At 41.6% G+C, this 23,509-nt stretch overlaps 1 pseudogene; it reads right to left on the bottom strand.

Annotated features, from left to right (window-relative positions):
- Positions 1 to 263: 263 nt before the first annotated feature.
- Positions 264 to 23,509, bottom strand: part of LOC138445848 (protein-L-isoaspartate O-methyltransferase domain-containing protein 2 pseudogene) — a 44,739-nt pseudogene continuing 21,493 nt past the window's right edge.

Genomic DNA, 23,509 nt, shown 5'->3' on the forward strand with positions numbered 1-23,509 from the left:
TCTCCCAGCCACCTTTGCACACAGACCTCAGTGTTTCCTGAGAGAGGGAAGTCAGCGCCTCCTCCAGGGGCACTCGCCCATTTGAGAAAACATTCTCCCTTGCATCTTACCTTGTAAACTATGTTCACAGAAATCGGACAGAGGAAGGAGTGTTCTAGAGGAAAGTCAAGGACTGGAGATGCAGAGCCGAGCCCCTGCTTCCCCAGTGCACCTGTGCAGATGGTGCTCCAGGGAGGCGGGGCCTCCTCCCCTGGACCACAGACCTACTTTACTCTGTAATAAAGCAGGTAGTACTTCAGGGGATCTGGCAGAGGGAGGCCCAGGAGCTTCTCACGCAGGAAGTTCACCGGGGTCCCAGGCTTGGCGTCTGGCGGGGTAGTCACCTCTTGTTTCCCGCCACTCCCCCTCCAGGTCTCCAGAGCCATTGTCATCAGAGGGATTGGAGATCCGACTGGCAAAGACCTCTTCATCCAAAAAGACCAGCGTTTTCACTTGGCGGCGGCGAACTCTCCTTCGTTTACACCTGGGAGTGTTCTTCAGTCTGTTCCCGGTTTCTGTTCCCTTCTTCCTGGTGAATGATCTTCTTAATGGTGCCCCGGATGGTGATGCGGGCCAGGTCCTGGAGACTGTGAACCGCCAGGGGTTATCACATAACTGGACGAGCCTCGGCTTCCCTGACTGACTGGCACGGCTAGATCAGTGGAGCAGAGGAGACAGCCAAGAAATCTGCTTCTTGGTTTCCCAAGCGGAAGGGCCAGTGCGTGTTATCTCCGTCACTTCTCTTGCAGCGGCAGGACCAGGACGCCCCCAACCTTGAGGGGCCTCTTCGTGTACTGCTCCTGCTCCATCTGCACACCTGGCCCGCAGTCCACCCGGTCACACTGAGAACAATCCAGAGAAATCTCCAGGCCATTGCCAGTAACGAAGGAGGGTTCAGAGCAGTCAAACTTGTCGAAGCTGTCACTTGTCCTGATAAAGAAGTCCAGCTTCTGCTTTGCATACTCTGTCACATCTGAATGGAGTTCCACCGCGTGGTTCACACCCAAGGGGCCCAAGATGAGCTCCACCATGGAGCTGAGGTAGCCAGTGCCACTGCCCAGATTCAAGAAGGAGAGGCCAGGCTGCAGGTCCAGGGCCTCCATCAGCTACGAAGAGATGCATGGAGCAGAGAGGTGGATGTTGCTGTTCTTCCATGCCATATGCCTTCTCTAAATTCGAGGTAATAGTCTGCACGGTCAATAGCTCAGAAAGCCTGCACCTCCAGCTCAGAGTGGATGTACTGAGCCTCCTTCAGATTGTCTATCAGCTCATTGTCATCACCAGTACTTAAGGCACCTCCTATCTTCGAGATAACGCTTAGGCAAAGTTACAGCTCCTTGGGCACCTCTCGCCCATCCACCTCCCACCATGCAGCCTGGACCTTTGCCGCCATAAACATCCACCCAGTCATGAGTGTTCTTAATGCACAATTTCTCCAGATGTGAAAATACGATGTATATTTCATTCTTCTTTCATGAAATGTGACTGTTGACAACCTTACCATTTGGAATACTGATTTCCCTGCTACACAGAGCACTCATGTTATCACTTTATTTAAGGCACTGTAATTCTGAACACTGATCTCTCTTTTCACATTGAGGGTGACACCACTTTCAGTGATAGCAACCTCAGGAAATGTTTGCCTAATCAGTCACATGACTAGTGAGGGGTGTACTACTCTTCTGGTTGACCAAAATACATCGCCAAGTCGGGAAATTCTAATAGAGAACCTGAGACGCAACACTTTTTTACAAAAGTGGAATAGTTGTGTTTCAAGTCGGTCTCCGTGGTTTGGAGCTAAACTTTCTAACCTGACCTTCACTTTGGTGCACCTGTTTTGTGTTCTGTATACTTGTTTGCAGTCTGTCCATCTCATCTTGCATTTCTACAGTTATACCAGGATTCTGGTACACCTCGGTAGCATCATCCAACAGAATGGAGTCAGACTGGACCCCTTGGGGAGGATTTGTCCAATGACTCCTCCATGATGTTGACAGCATCATCAAGATGCCTGTATATATGGATAAACTGCCACTAAGCAAAAATCTACCCAAGCAAAACCCTTGGGTAAATTAATCTACGCCAATCAACAAAATTTATAAATACATGACAGATGTTCAAATCCAGGTCAGCCAAGCCTGGATGTTTCCTAAGCCTGTATATTTTCTACTAATAACTTGATTATAAAATTACTGAGTTGTTTATTTTGCATTTGCACATATAATTCCTCTTTACCTTTAGAATTAAGTCACTGACCCCCAAATTGCCCTCTTCTGCTTCTAATTTATTTTAAATAGAACACAGTTTATCAGGGTCAGGAGGAAGAGAAATAACATGTAGGGCATGCTTGCTGTATGCCAGGTTTTAAGCTAGAAATTTCACAAATTTTAATCATTTCCCACTGCAGCCTCCGCCTAGCTTTTTGTAGGAAATCTTAATCTCATTGGAAATTAGAATTACACGGTAGGTTCTGTGAAGTGAGGGAGGATAGTCTATCCTAGGGGATTCCCTAGTGGCTCAGCTGGTTAAAAAAAAAAAAAAAAAAAAAAAAAAAAAAAAAACCTGCCTGCCAGTGCTGGAGACAAAAGAGACATGGGTTCAATCCCTGTGTTGGGAAGATCCCCTGGAGGAGGGCATGGCAGCCCGCTCCAGTATTCTTGCCTGGAGAATCCCATGGACAGAGGAGCCTGGCGGGCTACAGTCCATGCAGTCGCAAAGAGTCAGACACAATGAAGCAATTTAGCATGCACGCACGAAGTCTGATACACAGTTCACTAAATCAAACACTTCGCTGTCAGTATACCCTTTGGCAGTTTTATTCCTCCAGTTTTAATATTCAGTTCTTTTCTCAGTCAAATGTTCTATAGTTTTGAATACATATCTTCATTAAGAGTTTTAAATATGTATCTTTGTTCAGTGTCAAGTCATGGATTTTCCAAACGGTGTGACAGGAGCAACATTATATTTAAATAGACAGCTCCAACTGATTTATTAAAGTATTGCTTTTTAAACGATGAGCAACTCTAATCATTTCTAATGATCAGTCAGGTCTGCAGTGTGTGAAGTTTGCCATGCAGGTTGTGGTCTATAATGAGCCTGTATGGTTTTCTGAACTGAATGAGTTGGGTTTTTAAAGTCCTTTTCTCTACTAAAATACTGAGATTACAAGATTGTCCTCTTGAGTAAAAACATGTTAATATCTTTCTCTTGCTGAGGCTAGGCCATTTTTGAAGCTGGAGGGTAACTGCCTTGCTGAGGGAAGGTAAGTAGCTGCGGTTTCCTGAGAGTGTTAAGTTCCATTGACAACCCTCTCTGCCCCAGGCCCAGCAGATGAAAACTACTCAATTCCAGATCCAGTACATGGCCAGACACATCTAAAACCTGGAACTATATTTTACAAAAAGATGTTTAATATCTAAGATATTTGATAAAAATTTTCCCCATAGGTTAGGGTATCAAGAAGGACCATTCATATCTCCAGATTATAAAAAGTTATTGATTAATGACACTTGTCAAGGGTTTAGAAGGTTATGGCATTTTAATCAAATTCACACTTGGAAACAAATTTCCTCTCTTTTGGAAAACACATAGTTTTATCTCAAGATAAGACAGCATCAGTTGAATAAAGGTTGACAATTTGTGTTCGTGGAGCTAGACAATTGATTTAAACTTTGATCTTTCAAATTTTCTGTGACGTTGGAGACATTTTGACTCTGAAACATTACACAGCTGTATCTTGTTGGAAAGGTCCAGGAAAAGGTGACAACTGATATCAGTATAATACTGATGGAAATTAGACCCACTCCTGAGTCTTACAACGGTGTTTCCATGTATCACTTTCCCCTGCAAAATAAAAAATACCTTATTGTAACAAAGGAAGGATGCTCTAGAAAACTGGGCTGTGTGAGATGCCCGCACTGTTTATCTTCACCCGCTCTGACGTACTCCCTGTCCTTTGCCCTCTACCTCATCCTGGTGGTAGTTTTTTAACTGTGCCCCCCGTCTTTTGTATATTCTTTCAGTGCCTAACTTTCACCATGATTTTGTGACAGTTAGTCACTCTATTTGATTGCTTTTCATACATTCTTTACTCTATAACCTCTGCTGACAGGATAAATAAAATCTTCCCAAAGCATTAGATGCAATGATTTGAATGCAAATCCTCTAGGAGCCTCTACACAATTTTTCAAGCCTATGTGTAATGTCATGTTTTGAGTGTTTTATTACACTTACTCAATTTAAGTTGAATTAGGCAAGTGCTATGTCTCATTCTTCCTATATTTGGATTTTTCCTCACCTACAGTCTAGCACAGAACATGCACAATCAAGGTTCATTGAATTTAATTAAATTCCTTTTTCATGGAATTTGGGCTTCCCTTGTGGCTCATCTGGTAAAGAATCCACCTGCAGTGTTGGAGACCTGGCTTCCAAGAAGGGAACCATTACCCACTCCAGGATTCTGATTGGAGAATTCCATTGACTGGATAATCCATGGCATCACAAAGAGTCGGACACGACTGAGCAACTTTCACTTCACTTTCCATGGAAAGACATTCTTGATTCTATTCAACAGTTGTTTTTCAGTGTCCATTTCTCCAACTCACCTCATTTCAACATTACAGCATAATAGACAAGCAAGTTTCTTCTCAGATATCATGACATGTTTTGCTTCTCCTGATTTTTTGCCTGTTTGTATACTAATCCAAGCAAAGATGATTGCCAGTCTTGAAAGTGGAGGAAGCTCGGTTAACATGAGCCAGTTTATACATCTTGGCCACACCCTGCAACAGCAATGGTGCTTCCCACTCATGTATCAGCGAGGCCAAGCAGGGACCTTGAACCTGTGCCTCCATCTGTGTAACAAAGGGGACCCACATTCTCCTCTGCAGCAGGATTAGAGGGGGACCACTGCAATATAAGCTCCAGAGCCTGGATAAAATTGTCACAAAATCGTTAATATGATCCATTTAAAATGAATTGAAACATCTATATAAAGAAGCCGAAGATTGCTTAAAGAGCTATCAAATCTAAGGGTTTCCCAGGTGACACAGTGGTAAAGAACCTGCCTGTCAATGCAGGAGATGCAGGTTCGTTCCCTAGGTTGGGAAGATCCCCTGAAGTAGGAAATGGCAACCCACTCGAGAATTCTTGCCTGGAATAGTCCATGGATAGAGGAGCCTGGCAGGCTATAGTCCATGGGGTCGCCAACAGTCAGATACAACTAAAGCGACTTAGCATATCAAATCTAAAATTCTCAGGCCAATATTCCAACATTTAATCTAAGCTTCAGTTTGCTGATGTGGTTGGCTTCCTTGAAATCGTGGACTTTATCAGTGGAGACCTCGTCATCTGGTTGTGAAAATTTTTAAGTGTGGTGTATGTGAGTGGAAGCTGCTAAGCCAAACTTTCTTTTCCAATGCTATAATTAGGCTTCCCAGCCATCCAGTATTCTTAATAATAGCATAGCTTCCATCTTGGCCAGAATATAAATGCCAACAAGGAAACATGTTTCTGGAATGAAGCTGTGTTCTTGTTTTTACCATGCCAGTAGGCAAGAGACGAGGCATTTGGTTTCAATAGTCTGAAATGACATGTAGAATGGCCTGTATTGATAACACTCACTTTTTACCAGCATCATTTGTTCACCCATTACTCTGAGTCCAGTGATCATTGAATTATTTTTTAAATAAACTTCCTTATTAATTCTGAGTATAAATGTCCTCAGCATGGTTTTTGGTTCCCTGACTAGGTGCTGGTCATGTCCTGACACCCCAGATATTTTCTATCTCAGCCCCAGGTTTGCTCCATTTATAACCTAACCACATTGTGAATCTGTTCATGATTGTTTACTAGGTTTTTGCCTCTGTTTCTATCTAGAATATGACCTACAACCACAAAATTCTGCCTTTTCAGAGAAAGAAAAATATTGCATAACATCCCTTATATGTGAGATCTAAAAAAAAATTATACAAGTGAAATTACTTACAAAACAGAAAGAGACTCACAGACTTAGAGAATGAAATTATGGTAACCAGAGGGGAAGGATGAGGGGAAGGGATAGTTAGAGTGCTTGGGATGGACATGTATACACACTGCTACATTTAAAATGGATAACCAACAAGGACCTACTGTGTAGCACAGGGAACTCTGCTCAAGGTTATGTGGCAGCCTGGATGGGAGGGGGGTTTGAGGGAGAAAGGATACATGTATATATACAGCTGAGTCCCTGCTGTTCACCTGAACTATCACAACATTGTTAATCGGCTATATGCCAGTACAAAATAAAAAAGCATAAGACAAAACAAAACTGTGTCCTTTTACTATTCAATTCTCACTGCCTTGCCAAAGTCATATATAAGCCACTTAGTAAATGTTTCCTGAAGAAATGAGTGAATGAGCCAAATCATAGTAAGTTGCTTCTTATAGACCCGATTTCAGTCACATATTTTTTTCCACTGGAGTAGCTTTACAGTAGTTAATGATTTCTGTAACTTGATTATGTAAAAACTGGGTGGATGGATGGATGGATAGATAGATATAGATTAATGATATAAAAATGAATTTTACCAATTTTAACTTGTTCTTGATGAATAACATATCTTTTGACTTTGATCTAAATTGTAGATGCTTGGTTTATTTTATATTTGTGCTTGAATCTTGTTCATAAATAATTTTTTTAAAAGTGTGCTTGAAATAATCAAATAACTGGATTATGCAGTTGTTTCCTTTTGACCATTATTCCTAAAGATGCTTCCAAATCACAGGTTTCTGAAAATTGCTTTATTTCCCTTATTATAAAAATGATGTGAGTACACGGTGATTCTGAAGTCCATTGAATACACTTCTCTTTTTGTCAGAGAACTCATTCTGTATTTTTTTTCCATAAAGGTCTTTGCAGGAAGATATCATTAATGTCTGTCCCTTCTCTTTACAGCATCTGAACTCATTTGTAAGGTTTCTTCCGAACTCAGCTTGCATGGCTGGGTGCTGCGTCGCACAGAATCACAACATACATTTTGCTCTGAGCTTGTCTTCTCTCCCTTCCCCAGTTCAAGAATCATTAACCTGATTAATAACTTTTCCAAGTTTCTTTTTTACCTCCACTTTCCAATTTTTAAGGTGTTTGGCGAGTTTACTTTTTTCCATTCCAAGTATCTTTCTCTTCATCACAAAGCAAATCAATTGTTTCAATGCACTAGCCTGGGGGCAAGAAAACCTGCCAGACCCCTGAGAAGAGGCAGCCTCCCTTCAAGTCTGGAGACTTAACAAGAGAATCTGACAGGAAGAGGGGGAGTAGCCGCGGACTCTCTCAGAACAGGGGGCCCAGCACACAGCCCAGGACTGACCAGGAGGAGGAGAGATGGTCCAGAGCACAAGAAATCTAAAGTGGATGCTTAAGTGCAGTGCTAAAGTGGATGATTAAAAAGCAGGATTAGTCTGGCACTTTGGGGGAAAAAAAGCTATGACAAACCTATACAGCATATGAAGATACAGAAACATCACTTTGCTGACAAAGGTCCATATAGCCAAAACTATAGTTTTCCCATAGTCATTTATGGATGCGAGAGCTGGACCATAAAGACAGCACCATAGAATTGATGCTTTTAAGCTGTGGTGCTGGAGAAGACTTTCGAGAGTCCCTTGGACAGCAGAGAGACCAAACCAGTCAATCCTAAAGGAAATCAACCCTGAATATTCATTAGAAGGACTGATGCTGAAGCTCCAATACTTTGGCCACCTGATGCAAAAAGCCAGCTTGTTGGAAAAGACCCTGATGCTGGGAAAGATTGAGGGCAAAAGAAGATGGGGGCAGCAGAAGATGAGATGGTTGGATGGCATCACTGACTCAGTAGACATGAATCTGAGAAAACTCCAGGAGATAGTGAAGGACAGGGGAGCCTGGTGTGCTGCAGTCCATGGGGTCTCAAAGAGTTGGACATGACTTAGTCACTGAACAATAACAACACTGTGACAAATAGTATATATTTTTTTTCTATGAGAGTAAGTATAACTTTTGGAAAATGTAAAAAAATTAACAGAATTAAGTGTAGTAAAGAAGATGGTAATCTAAATTTGCAATATGTTGTAGGGACAAGCAGAAAGTGATTATTATAAAGATTCAGCTGCTATTGACTAAAAGCCCATGGGGTCTCAAAGTGTTGGACACAACTTAGTGACTGAACAGCAACAGTCTGGCACATTTATTTTTTATTATATTAATATTTTATATAACACTGGAAGGTGTGGTAATAGCTGAATAAAATCCACACTTTGTATAATTACATGTATATGTGTGGGGTTACTCAGTCATGTCCGGCTTTTTGCAACCCCATGGACTGTAGCCCACCAGGCTCCTAGGTCCATGGGATTGCCCAGGCAAGAATACTGGAGTGGGTTGCCATTTCCTCCTTCAGGGGATCTTCTTGACCCAGGGATTGAACTTGAGTCTCCTGCATTGGCAGATGGGATCCGCCACCTGAGAAGCCCCATAATCACATTGAATTATCCAAACAATTTTTAAGACAACAATAACACCACCAGCAGCACTGAGTGATATGATGGAAGGCATGGGAGCCAACATGGTGGCTCTAATATCAGGTGAACATGGAGAACAGTAAGTGCTGGGGATGAGCAGGCATTTCACACTAAAAAGAGGGAGCAGGCTGGGCATGACGAGGGAAAACTGAAAATTCACATTATGAAATAGCACTGAGAAAATATGTGATTCAGGAAAACAGGAAATATAAAACACACAACAGTCCTGGGCACCAAAGAGCCACAGGTTTGAAGGGGTTTTTTTTTGTTTTTGTTTTTGTTTTGTCCTTTATCATTATTTTCATAGCTAACATTGAACCTGCTGTTTTTGAATAGAGGTGAATTTCAATTATTTTAAAATTTGCACTATATAGTCCAACTGTTTTAGAATATATTAATACATTCTCCACATATGTAAATGACATCATTTTCAACATATCATGGCTTAAGACAAGGAAAGGGGTTGACAGAGTGTTATTCATTACAAAATTCTTGTAATTATTTTCAAAGACTAGTTGGAATTTTTGTAAACAATGTATTAACCTGAATTAATCTGAAAAGTAAATTATCTTTTAAACCTTTTTCCTCTTATATAAATTAACGCTACTTGTTGGGGATGTGTTGATTTGACTCAATCAAGCAACACTTGTAAAGTTAATGAAAACCAGAGTATCTGCAGATTAAACAGAGGATGACTTGCTTCCTGATGCTGCGTCAAGCACAATGTGAGCGTTGCTGTTAAATCCTGTTTTCCATTATTGCTGCAAAATGTTATTAAAAGCATTTATGAATTCAAATGATTAAATCTTTTGACCTCCACAAATGAAATAATCCCTGAAGACACGGCATCAAAATTCTAATTTTCCTTCAAACCACTGTATATTTGAAGACTCTAATTAATCCATTAGTTTTTTTACAGGATAAAGTTCATCTTGATTTTGCATCCATTTTAATAACTTGAAGACTTCAGGAGCTGATTTAAACTTTTGATAATTTTGCTTGGGATGTGTTATTATATGGAAAGATTTCCTTAAGCTGTCATCTGCAAATACATAGTCTAAGATACTGCAAATATATTAAAAGTAGCAAAAGTACAATAACCAAAAATAAAAAGATGGAAAATAAACACAAGAGTGTGTTTGCCAAATCCCTTTATCTTATTTTCTTATCACCCTGGCATCTTTTACATATGGTAATGCTAATGTGAAAACAAAGCTCCTGCCAATAAACCTCTTTAATTTTGCTGTTGCTGTTGTTCAGTCTCTAAGTCTTGACCAACTGTTTGTGACCCCATGGACTGCAGCACGCTAGGCTCCTTGGTCCTCCATTATCTGCTGGAGTTTGCTCAAATTCATGTCCATCAAGTCAGTGACGCTATCCAACCATGTCATCCCGTGTTACCCTTCTCCTGTGTCACCCTTCTCCTCCTGCTTTCAATCTGTCCCAGCATCAGGGTTTTTTCCAATGAGTCATTTCTTTGCATCAGGTGGCCAAGTATTGGAGCTCCAGCTTCAGCATCAGTCCTTCCAGTGAATATTCAGGACTGATTTCCTTTAGGATTGACTAATTTGATCTCTTTGCTGTACAAGGGACTCTCAAGCACTACAATTTAAAATCATCAATTCTTTGGTGCTTCTCACATCCTTACATGACTACTGGAACTACCTGCTGTAGTCTGAATAAAATATTTAACCTCTCTAATCTGTTCAGTTCAGTCATTCTGTCATGTCTGACTCTTTGTAGTCCCATGGATTGCAGCACGCCAGGCCTCCCTGTCCATCACCACCTTCCAGAGATTATTCAAACTCATGTCCATCGAGTCAGTGATGCCATCCAACCATCTCATCCTCTGTCTTTCCCTTCTCTTCCCACCCTCAATCTTTCCTAGCACCAGGGTCTTTTTAAATGAGTCAGTTCTTTGTATCAGGTGGCCACAGTATTGGAGTTTCAGCTTCAGCATCAGTCCTTCCAATGAATATTCAGGACTGATTTCCTTTAGGATTGACTGGGTTGATCTCCTTGCAGTCCAAGGGACTCCAACACCACAGTTCAAAGGCATCAATGTTTCAGTACTCAGTTTTCTTTATAGTCCAACTCTCACATCCATAAATGACTACTGGAAAAACCATAGTTTTGACTAGATGGGCCTGTGTTGACAAAGTAATGTCTCTGCTTTTTAATATGCTGTCTAGGTTGGTCATAGCTTTTTTTTTTCAAGGAGCAAGTGTCTTTTAATTTCATGGCTGCAGTCACCATCTGCAGTGATTTGGGAGCCCAAAAACGTAAAGTCTCTCAATGTTTCCATTGTTTCCCTATCTATTTGCCATCAAGTGATGGGACCAGATGCCATGATTTAGTTTTCTGAATGTTGAGCTTTAAGCCAAGTTTTTCACTCTCGTCTTTCACTTTCATCAAGACACTCTTTAGTTCTTCGTTTTCTGCCATAAAGATGATGTCATCTGCATATCTGAGGTTATTGATATTTCTCCCGGTAATTTTGATTCCAGCTTGTGCTTCATCCAGCCTGGCATTTCACATGATGTACTCTGCATAGAAGTTAAATAAGCAAGATGACAATATATAGCCTAGACATACTCCTTTCCTGATTTGGAACCAGTCTGTTGTTCCATGTCCAGTTCTAACCATTGCTTCTTGACCTGCATACGGATTTCTCGGCAGGTCAGGTGGTCTGGTATTCCCATCTCTTTCAGAATTTTCCAGTTTGTTGTGATCTATACAGTCAAAGATTTTGGCATAGTCAATAAAGCAGAAGTAGATGTTTTCCTGCAACTATCTTGCTTTTTCAATGATCCAACAGATGTTGGCAATTTGATCTCTGGTTCCTCTGCCTTTTCTAAATCCAGCTTGAACATCTGGAATTTCATGGTTCAAATACTGCTGAAGCTTGTCTTGGAGAATTTTGAACATTACTTTGCTAGCATGTGAGATGAGTGCAGTTATGTGGTAGTTTGAGCAATCTTTGGCATTGCCTTTCTTTGGGATTAGAATGAAAATTGACCTTTTCCAGCTCTGTGGCCACTGCTGAGTTTTCCAAATTTGCTGGCATATTGACTGCAGCACTTTCACAGCATCATCTTCCAGGATTTGAAATAGCTCACCTGGAATTTCATCACCCCCACTAGCTTTGTTCGTAGTGATGCTTCCTAAGGCCCACTTGACTTCTCATTCCAGGATGTCTGGCTCTAGATGAGTGATCACACCATTGTGATTATCTGGGTCATGAAAATCTTTTTTGTATCGTTCTCTTGTGTGTTCTTGCTGCCTCTTCTTAATATGTTTTGCTTCTGTTAGGTCCATGCCATTTCTGTCCTTTATTGTGCCCATCTTTGCATGATATGTTCCCTTGGTATCTCTAATTTTCTTGAAGAGATCTCTATTCTTTCCCTTTCTATTGTTTTCCTCTGTGTCTTTCCATTGCTCACTATGGATGATCTTCCTATCTCTCCTTGATATTCTTTGGAACTCTGCATTCAAATGGGTATATCTTTCCTTTTCTCCTTTGCCTTTTGCTCCTCTTCTTTTCACAGTTGTTTGTAAGGCCTCCTCAGACAATCATTTTGCCTTTTTGCATTTCTTTTTCTTGTGGATGGTCTTGATCACTGCCTCTTGTACAATGTCACAAACCTCCACCCATAGTTCTTTAGGCACTCTGTCTATCAGATATAATCCCCTGAAACTATTTTTCACTTCTACTGTATAATTATATGGGATTTGATTCAGGTCATACCTGAATGGTCTGATGGTTTTCCCTACTTTCTCCAATATAAGTCTGAATTTGGCAATAAGGAGTTCGTGATCTGAGCCACAGTCAGCTCCCCATCTTATCTTTGCTGACTGTATAGAGCTTTTCCATATTTAGCTGCAAAGAATATAATCAATCTGATTTCAGTACTGACCATCTGGTGATGTCTGTATGTAGAGTCTTCTCTTGTGTTGTTAGAAGAGGGTGTTTGCTATGACCAGTGCATTCTCTTGGCAAAACTCTGTTAGCTTTTGACCTGCTTTGACCTGGAGTAACAAGTAAATTTGGCCTTGGAGTACAAAACGAAGCAGGTCAAAGGCTAACGGAGTTTTGCCAAGATAACCTCTCTAATACCGCTTTTTAAATATTTTATTCAGATTATAGCTGGTAGTTCCTAAGCAGAGTTATTAATAGTTCTGAAACCTTTTCTTCACAGAAACTCATCCAACAATCATCTCTAATATTTCACAATAATCACTCTTTAGGCAAAACCTTTCAAATGTGTCTGTTAAAATACAGATGCTCGAGAGGAAACTAGGAGGGAAGACTAGACTAATTAGTCAATCCTAAGATTCATTTAAAGGATCGTAGGCTGCAGTCCATGGGGTCGCTGAGGGTCGGACATGACTGAGCGACTTCACTTTCACTTTTCACTTTCATGCATTGGAGAAGGAAATGGCAACCCACTCCAGTGTTCTTACCTGGAGAATCCCAGGGACGGGGGAGCCTGGTGGGCTGCCGTCTCTGGGGTCGCACAGAGTCGGACATGACTGAACCGACGCAGCAGCAGCAGCAGCAGCAGCAGGAGCAGCAGCAGCAGCAGGGTTTATGAAAAATCTTTATTTATAAAGTTTAGCCAAATGTGTTTGACTAATCATTTATTTAAGAGCCAGCTCAATTCCGCGTCCACATACTCATTCACTCCCCGACTCGTGTTCCGGCCATGGACCAGGCACTGACCCTCCTGCAGTGACTGGCGAGGTGCATCCTCCAGGGGTGCATCTGCCTTTGCTCAGCGCATGGGGCGTTTGGTTTTCCTGCAGTCCTCACAGTGTATGCTCCCTGCTGCTCACTTAACCTGCGCTGACCCACGTTGCATATTCCATGTGGAGTCTACCTCCTCTACCTGGACTGTCAGCCCCTGAAGGGTGGTGGTCTTATTCTGTATACAGCAGGGTTCCCAAACTCTGGGGTCGAATGCCTGATGATCTAAGGTGGAGCTGATATAATAATAACAGAATCAATGTGTGTGTTAAGTCGCTTCAGTCATGTCCAACTCTTTGCAACCCTATGGACTGTAGGCTGCCAGGCCCTTCTGTCCATGGGATTCTCCAGGCAAGAATACTGGAGTGGGTTGCCATGCCCTCCTCCAGGGGATCTTCCCAACCCAAGAATTGAACCCGAGTCTCTTTTTTCTCCTATATTGGCAGGGGGGTTCTTTACCATCAGCGCCACCTGGGAAACCCAAACAGAAATGTATAATAAATGTAATGTGCTTGAATCATCCCAAAACCAACCCCCACTCTTGGTCCATGGAAAAAGTGTCTTCCAAGAAACTAGTCCCTGGTGCCAAAAAGGTTGGTGACCACTGAATACAGCACTGATCAGCATCTGTGAAGTTGCTGGGGAAGGTGTCAGCCTAGAAATTGAAATGTGTTATCCACGTGTATGTTCTTCGGCTTCCAACTGGCATGCAGTGTCTCCCTGATCTATTTCCCAGTGCCCTTCTGGGGCTGACTGGCTTGTTGCCTGCACACTGTTGCTTCAGTTGCGCCCGACTCTTGTGACCTCATTTCTGTCTCCAGGGGATCTTCCCAACCCAGGGATTAAACCCCCGTCTCCTGAGGATCCTGCATTGCAGGTACTGCTGGGAAGCCGCCCCCACCCCCCCACCCCGGCACTGGCAATTTGAATCTATTCCAGAATATCCTGAAATATTAACAAATAGGGAAATATTTCAAAATCCACTTTCTAATTCCAATCATGAGGGAAAATTTTCATAATATATTTATATCAGAGACTTTTAAGATATTGATTAGGGGAGGAAAATTAATTTAGAAGGAGTAGAGATTGGAGAAGGAAATGGCAACCCACTCCAGTATTCTTGCCTGGAGAATCCCAGGGACGGGGGAGCCTGGTGGGCTGCCATCTATGGGGTGGCACAGAGTTGGACACGACTGAAGTGACTTAGCAGCAGCAGCAGCAGAGTCTCTAGAGTGAAAAATCATTGCATTTATGCTCTAGCTACATGGCTTTACCCACAGAATATCTTCAGTTAACAATGTTTACTTAGTGCATACTGTGTTCCAGTTTGTATCTCATCATGGTTTTTATCCTTTATATATCTTTTTTGGATACAATGTCTAATCAGGTATTTTGCCCACTTTTTCAGTTGGGTTATTTGATTCTTTTGCTATTAAGTCATAGGATTTCTTTGTAATTTTGGATATTAACCTCTTACTGGATTATTCTTATAAATATTAAATTAAGTTTAATTATTAAATTTTTTGTAAGTTAAGTATTATTAATATTCTTATAAATATTCTCTCACATTCTATAAATGTTGATTGTTTTCATTGCCATGGAAAAACATTTTAGTTTGATGTAGTCCCATTTGTTTATTTCTGCTTTCTTTGTCTGTGCTTTTGTTGTCAAATACAAAAACTCAGGGCCAAGATCAGTGTCAATGAGCAGTTACCCTACATTCTCTTCTTTCTGGACACCTTAAATATGTACAGTTTTTACATATCAATCCTACTCCAATCAGGCTGGGGAAAGTAAAGAAAAATTATTCAACAAAATTGAAAACAATGTGCAAAACATAGATGTTATAATTGTGAAAAATACAGCACCCTTGTCAGTACACTAAGGGTCTGCTGCTGCTGCTGCTGCTGCTGATGCTGCTGCTGCTGCTGCTGCTGCTGCTGCTGCTGCTGCTGCTGCTAAGTCGCTTCAGTCGTGTCCAACTCTGTGTGACCCCATAGACGGCAGCCCATGAGGCTCCCCCATCCCTGGGATTCTCCAGGCAAGAACACTGGAATGGGTTGCCATTTCCTTCTCCAATGCATGAAAGTGAAAAGTAAAAGTGAAGTCGCTCAATCATGTCCGACCCTCAGCAACCCCATGGACTGTAGCCTTCCAGGCTCTTCCATGGGATTTTCCAAGCAAGAGTAATGGAGTGGGGTGTCATTGCCTTTTTCAATACTAAGGGTCTAGGAACAGCTAAATAAACCATTACAACAATGACATTAAGGACTGGCTTGAGGTTTGTGCAGAAAGCAAAGGAAACACATGGGAAGCACATCTATTCTATTTTGTAGGATTCTTTGGAGAAAGACAGGAAGAAATTAGCTGAGAAGAAGGTAAAGGACAAGCAAAGTGTCTCAGGAGGAATAAACCGGGAAAGTCCACTGACAAGAAGGACTAGAGTTTATTGATTAAGCTCATGGGAATGTTCATGTTCCATCTTAAAGCAAAAAAGGTAAGACTTATGCATCCATCCCCCTCAGGGGTTTTGCTTGTAAAGATCAAATCTGATGAAAGTGTGTGTGAGCTTATGGGTCTTTCTAACTTCACTAAGGTAGTTTCTATTTATAGTAAAAACTTATTTTTAAATTATTATTCAATTTACTTAATTTATAGAAATATAAATCAACACAGTTTTAAGTTATTAAATCTAGTTTATAAATATCACTCTATTTATAAATATAGTACAATTTATTAAGTCATTTACAAGGATTTTATATCTTAGATAATTAAAATCCTTTATACATTGTAAACATTATAAATTTAACATATCCAATTTCCTAAGTACTTAATTGTCTATCTAACAAGCAAAATGCTTCCAATTATTAAATAAGGCTTATAAATCTAATCAGTTATGCTCATAAAGTTAATATATTACAAGTTCTTCTAAATATTACAAAACTGCTTAAAATCTTTGTGAACATTCCTTTATAGTTTTCAATCATAAGCGTTAAGGTAATTAATCTTGTTACACATTTCAAATAGAAAAATAAAGTTTATCTGTTAGGCCTCTAACATTCCAAGTTCTTTGAAGCATAAGTGGGATATGGTGTGCATGCTCAGTCATGTCTGACTCTTTGCAACCCCAAGGATTGTAGCGCACCAGGCTCCTCTGTCCATGGGATTTTCTAGGCAAGAATACTGGAGCTGGTAGCTATTTACTACTCCAGGAGATAATAAATAAAGCAATACTAAATGTTTTCAGTTGTTCTAAACAGAACACAAAATATTCAGAAAATGGGCTTGATTTTCTTCATGTTTCATATTTCATTTCAGTTATTCTGGAATTTATATTCAATATGCTTACCCACTGACATTTTTTCCTTTTCAGTATTTTTATATCACCCACAGATATATTTGACCAGGATGATGGCTTGATTCTTGCTCTAGACGCTGGTTGAGAGCAGGAAGCCCAGTGGTTACAAGAACAAAACTCCCTAACTACCGAGGACCTCAGTGTCTACAGACTTACCTGACTTTTTTCTAAAACCTACCAACTGAAGCTTGCCATCCATTGATTGAATTAAACAAGTCTATTTACTGCTTAATGGTGTTCTGAAGTCATATTCCTCTTCTTCCCATCTGGTAGGAACACAGGTTCTTTAGCCAGTTCCTGACACCCCACTGGGCTCCCTTCAGTCCTGGAGGGTCTGTCATCTCAGCCACATCACTGATGTGTAGTCCTGCCAGGCGCTGCCCTGAACACTGAGTACAACCAACAAATGCAGGACATTCTTCCACGAGGCTTATGTGCTAGTGGGTTAGTGTCCCACTAGGAGTTAGAAAATTAAATGAGATCATGGAACAGTAACTAGGGACTCCTTTCATTAGATGGTCAGGTAAGCCCTTAACAAAAAAAAAAAAAAAAAAAGATCTGTTAAAATCAGAGCAGAGAACTACCTGGAGAGAAGGAGAAGCTAGTGATTTGGGGTTGAACACACCATACTGCAGTGTGTGAAAGTAAGTCAGTCAGTCAGGCTGGGACACGGTAAATTAGAGAGAGAAAGGTTACAGATAACCACAGCCAGGTCTTACAGACACTTTTAGGCAAAGATAAATTTGGGACAAAAGCCATCAGAGCTGTGATCAAGTGTGGTGTGATCACATTTTAGAAAAAATCTCTCCATCGATGACTGTGTGAAAAACGGGTATTAAAGATTTAGAATGAAAGTAGTGAGACGAGGATGCAATTAATCAGGCAGTGGATGGTGGTGAAATAAATGTGGATGGTGAGACACTCGGACTCAGGCTATCTCCTGGGCACAGAGTAAGTTAAGACATGCTGATGGCCTGACTCTGGGCACTAACAGGAGGAAATCAATTACTGCTGGGGTATTACTTCAAAACTTGAGGTTTGAGAAGCACCATTGTGGGAATTCTACACGGGGTGTGTTGAGTTTGAAATGCTTATTCAATACCCAACTGGAATTTTTAACTGGCTATACCCCGATACTGTGGTGTTGGAGAAGACTCTTGAGAGTCCCTTGGACTGCAAGATCAAACCAGTCCATTCTAAAGGAAATCGGTCCTGAATATTCATTGGAAGGACTGATGCTAAAGCTGAAGCTCCAATATTTTGGCCACCTGATGAAAGAACTGACTCGTTGGAAAAGACCCTGTTGCTGGGAAAGATTGAAGGCAGGAGGAGAAGGGGACAACAGGGGATGAGATGGATGGATGATATCACTGACTTGATGGACATGAGTGTGAGCAAGCTTTGGGTATTGGTGATGGACAAGAAAGCCTGGCGTGCTGCAGTCCATAGGGTCACGAAGAGTCAGACATGACTGAGCTGCTGAACTGATTGATAGATACCTCAATACAAAATAAAAAGTTTAAAGTTTGGGGGAAAAAAACCCAACTGCAAACATCAAGGGCACAAGCTGATATACAGGTCCGGGATGTACAGAGATGTGTCAGGACTTGGGGATATATTGGAGAGTCACAACTTGTAGGTGTATTTAAGCCATGAAACAGTTGAGATCACAGACAGAGCAAGTGGATGGCCAAGATAAACATGCCTGAGAGCCAGGGCAGCAACATTTTAAAGACAAGAAGAAAAGACAAACAAGGGAAAAAAGAAAGGAAGTTCATGGGAATATTGTATACAAAGAAAAACTGAATTTTTCTTTGGACAGAATCTCAGGGGGAAAATAGGTTCAAGATGGAAGACACAGTGATGTGTGTCAAATACTGAAAAGCATCTACATGAGCTGTAGACAGAGAAGCAAGCACTGGATTCATGAAGACACAAGGTGGGGCCAGGGCCTGGCCAGCGAGGGTCAGGGAGTATATGGAGCTAGATGAAGACATTATTTTGACCTGATTTAGGAATCGAGACCAGTGTCTAAAATCCCTTGAGAACGTGGCCCACACTGACTAGGTGATCATTTGTGCCGTGTACATGGACATCCACTTCCCTGGTGCTGTTGGTGAAACCAGCTGAGCTCAAACTGGTGTGTCTTCCAGTAGCCTGTCAATTCAGTGTATTGACCTCTCGAATGGGCTTCCCAGTGGCTCAGTAGTAAAGAATCAGCTTGCAATGCAGAAGCCACAGGAGATAGTTTCGATCCCTGGGTTGCAAAGATTCCCTGGAAGAGGAAATGGCAACCTACTCCAGTATTCTTGCCTAGATAAGCCCATGGACAGAGGAGCCAGTGGGGCATAGTCCATGGGGTCACGAAGAGTCAGACACGACAAGTGACTTAGCACCTCTCAAATACATCTCCACTGAGGAATACCACGAAACAACCTCGAAACTTCTTTGCGTCCTTTGGGAGATAACTCATCACTAACACTGGGTTAACAGGACACAAACTGAAAACCACAGAGAGAAGTGACTGGGCTAAGGGAGGTATTTCCCTCAGGCCAGAAAATTTCCATTTCTGATTTCCCTGCAGACGTCTCATCCCCAGACAGTCTTTTGTACAATAGAGCTAATCTGATCCTCAGGTGGCACACTCTGCTTCCTGTCATACATAGCCAATGCCTGGGCAACAGAACGTCTTGATTCACGGCCACGTGGAATGCGACAGCTCTGCCTTGTGGCCTTTTCTCCCGAGATGGTGGTGGCATTTCTCTAGGTTCCTGGGAGAAAACTAGGATCGTACACATGCCCTAGAAGCCGGAAACTGGGAGCATGTGGTCAGTTATCCAAAGGACGAATCAGGAGCATCTCATCACTTCTTTCCAGCAGATTATCCAGGTGGAGTATTTAGGCAGAGCTAGAAAAATTCCTCTCCCATGATGAAACAGAGATTTCTCCCTGTGCTAGCTTTCATTTGGCACCAGGTCCAAGAAGGTCAGCTTAGTGTATCGCTCCCTGGCGTTGAGTTACTCTCCTGGAAGCCTGTGGTCACATACTCCTGGGACCATGACTGCTATGTGAGTCACTGTCAGTTTGCCATGGTCTTCCCTTGTGTTTTTATTGTCTGTCTCCACCACATCCTTGGCCAGAAGTGGTCATTTATCCACTTCTAACATAGAGCTTAACCAGCGGGCCTGCACAGTCAGGGCCTCTGAAGAAGCCTTGACCCCATGCTGAGGAGAGATGCAGGGGTTCAGCAGTTACAGAGTTTCAATGTGTGCTCATTTCTGTCTGACTCTTCATGACCCCATGGACTGTAGCCCCCCGGACTCCTCTGTCCACGGGATTTCCCAGACAAGAATACTGGTCGGTTGCCATTTCCTGCTTCAGGGTATCTTCCCAACCCAGAGATCGAACCTGAGTTTCCTGCGGTTCCTGTACTATCAGGTGAATTCGCTACCACTGAGCCAGCTGGAAAGCCCCACAGAGTCACAGTGCTGCCTAGAAAGTTGCTTACTGTTGGAGCCGTTCTCACAATTACCTGTAAATTGGTGAAGTTATGACCGCTCTGATATAGCTTTAGGAAATTCAAAGGAAGTCATTTAATATCAAATATAGATTTGAGTATCACATGTATCAACTGCCAGCACTTTCCACACATATGTGCAAGTTTAACCACAAACCTGGGGCCACTAAATCAGGCAGAATGAAAGGAATATTTTGAGGGGAAATAAAGATGTATACGACTGCATCCCTTCCCCGAGTTTCCATCCAGAACAGAGTCCGTGTCTCACACCCCCTCACGTTCATCACAAAAGGCTCGGTCAGCTGTGAGTCACCAGCCCTGGGAACCGGTTTCCACTCTGTTTATGTAACAAGTCTTCACGTGGGTGGGTGCAGTTTTCACTGTGACAGCTGCTCTGAGGGTGACACGGAGTGTGGTCTGTTCATGGCATTATGTGTTATTGCCTTTTCTTTTTGTCTTAGGCAACTGCAGATTGACTAGATGGAGAACTTGCTGTTTTCAAACCTTTTGCTGCATTCTCCAGGGAGGCTCGTGCTATGAGTAAAGAATAGGTCAGAATAAATGTGCATTTCAGTCAACACCGCTTGTCACCCCCACACAAAGCAGTTTAAAGGCTGGCAATGCACTCACACCTCTTTCTAGGGGGCTCCATCTACAGCATTGATGAGGGAGGCTATTGCTTATCACATCCATTGTTTCCTCTTGCCTGAGTCTGTTTGTTTATAACACCACAGACTAGGGGGCTGCAAATATCAGAAATTTTTCTCACACTAATGGAGGCCAAGTTCAAATTCAATCACCAGCCTGGTCAGATGTGGTGACAACCCTCTTCCCACTTCACAGCCAAGCCTCCCTCACAGGGCGCAAGAGGCAAGGGACTACCAAGGGGTCTTTTTGTAAGAACATTCATCCCATTCACGTGGGCTCCAACCTCAGGATCTCATGTGCTCCCAGGGGCCACATCTCCTGACACCAGCATCTTCGAGGGCTAGGATATCAATGTTGGGATTTGGAGGGACTGAAACATTCAGACCTCAGCACCTTGGATACAAGAAATGAGTGGTCTCCCCATGAAAGGTGAGTGGCTGAAGTGCCTGTCAGCCTGCATATCCCACGAACAAAGAAACAAACTATGTAACTTCCTTCACATTGCAAAATGCCCTGAGCAGGTAACTGGGCTTGGAGGGCGGACAACTACATGGTCTAGCTGAAATGTCATAGATGCTTATGCACACAGGACCCCATAGTTTCCTGTCAGTGTATGCGTGGTGTCTAGACGTAACCAGAAGACAAACTTACAATGCTAATGTTATTAACACAATATTTGTTCTGCTGCTGCTGCTCAGTCACTAAGTCCTGTCTGACTCTTTGCAACCCCACTGAACTTCAGCATGCCAGCCTCCCCTATCCTTCACTATCTGTGCCACAGATTAATGTAATATCCCTATAAATATTTAAATCCCTCACTAACCAGCAGAAAGAAATACACTTCCATTTCAAAACTGTTATAATATTCAGTCTCTCATCCTATAAAGAAAAGCATTTACTAGTTTAACATCAACAGTCAAAGATGTAAGTTCTGCCCTAGAGACTTGTGAAGTACACCACTTTCTCTATTTTTCATTTTCTTTGTTGTTGTTGGATGCTTCTTTATTTTTACAAAATATTTCTTCCCCTTAAAGGATTTAAGGCATTTGGTTACATTATATAGCTGGCCCTAAGGTACATTGAATAAAGTTCCCCATTAAATGATCCTGCTACATCTCTCTTAAATATGGAGTCTTACGAAAATATTCCAAGGAAATTAACATGAGGAAACACAAAAACTGCTCCTTTTAACATGATGAAAATTGGGTCAAAAAAAGAAATACCAACGAAGCATCAATACTTGTGCAATAAGAGGAAAATAATGAGATGGCAAGTGAATCCTGCATAATACTAATGTCACGTGACATCTCTCTCTCAAGTCAGAGATGGGCTGATACGATTGACAGGCTCAGTCTTTGCTCGCCGAGCTCAGCAAGTACGAGTCTTCAGGAATCAGTCTGCAGAGGCAGGCAGCAGGCACAGGACTTCCTTGGCAATGCCAATGTCTGTGAGAAGCCCGAAGGAAATATTTTTGTCTAAAGCCCGACAAGTATGAGTTTCACAAAATTTAATTAAAACATCTATGCACATCAATCTTTAAAAATAATAGTAAAAAGATGATAGGCTTGTGAAATAATCTTCAAAAATACATCATTATTTCCAGGACAAATAAAGATGCCAAAGTGGATATAAATAAATTGCAAAAGGATTATGTCTAAATTTCTGCCATCAGAAGAACTGAATATCATTAAGATTAGTGTGACTTTTTATTATCTGTATTAGAATTAATTAGAAGAATGCAGGAGAAGCATCATTGAGATCAAGTTAGATTTCACATATCTGGGAATCAAAATAACCATGGTTTATGCAGGACAGTGATTTCTTTCCCTCTTAAAGAATTTGAAAGTAGGACATCCAATCATATCTATGGCAACTCCTGACTGTCATCCTAGAGGCTGTCTCCAAACCTGTATTCTATCAGCCTCAGTACAAACAGCATCCTCGAATTACCTCAAGTTCCAACACAGGTACCAGGGACTCAGTCATCCTGTAAGCCTAACAGGCTGTGAAAAGGAGGAGATAAAATGCAGGAAAAAGGACCTCAGGAAGCTAGGTTGAAATCTCGAGGAAAATGTTACTTCAGTATCATCACCTAGTTAACAAGGCCACATCTAGGAACAAGGATGAAATCTTTTAATAAAATAGCAATATGTTAACACTAGGGTTTTACAACTAAAGAAGGAGGAGAGAAAATATTGTTTTGACAACTAGCAATTTAAGCCATAAAAAGGAAAATAAGGAATGTATGGTATTATTATAATTGTTAACGAGACACATTTTTGTTTGGAGTCAGATACGCTAGATTGAACCCAGGTTTTGCAGACATGAACTCAATGTGTACAGTCAGGCCATAACTGCCCACTGTAAAATGGAAATAAATAGTGATAGTACCTCCCACAGGACAAAATAAATGAATGTATTAATGAATTGCTGGATTTGATTTGCTAATACTTGGTTGAGGATTTTTGTATCTTATTTCAAAAGTAAGATATTGATCTGCATTTTTGGTGGGATTTTTTTGTACTCTGTCTAGTTTGTATGCATGTCTGCTAAGTTATTTCAGTCATGTCTGACTCTTTGCAACCCCGTGGACTGGGACCCGTGTCCATGGGATTTTCCAGGCAAGAATACCAGGGTAATATCAACCTCATAAAATGAGTTGATA

The sequence above is a fragment of the Ovis canadensis genome, chromosome 9, assembly GCF_042477335.2.
Source record: "Ovis canadensis isolate MfBH-ARS-UI-01 breed Bighorn chromosome 9, ARS-UI_OviCan_v2, whole genome shotgun sequence".
Taxonomy (NCBI): domain Eukaryota; kingdom Metazoa; phylum Chordata; class Mammalia; order Artiodactyla; family Bovidae; genus Ovis; species Ovis canadensis.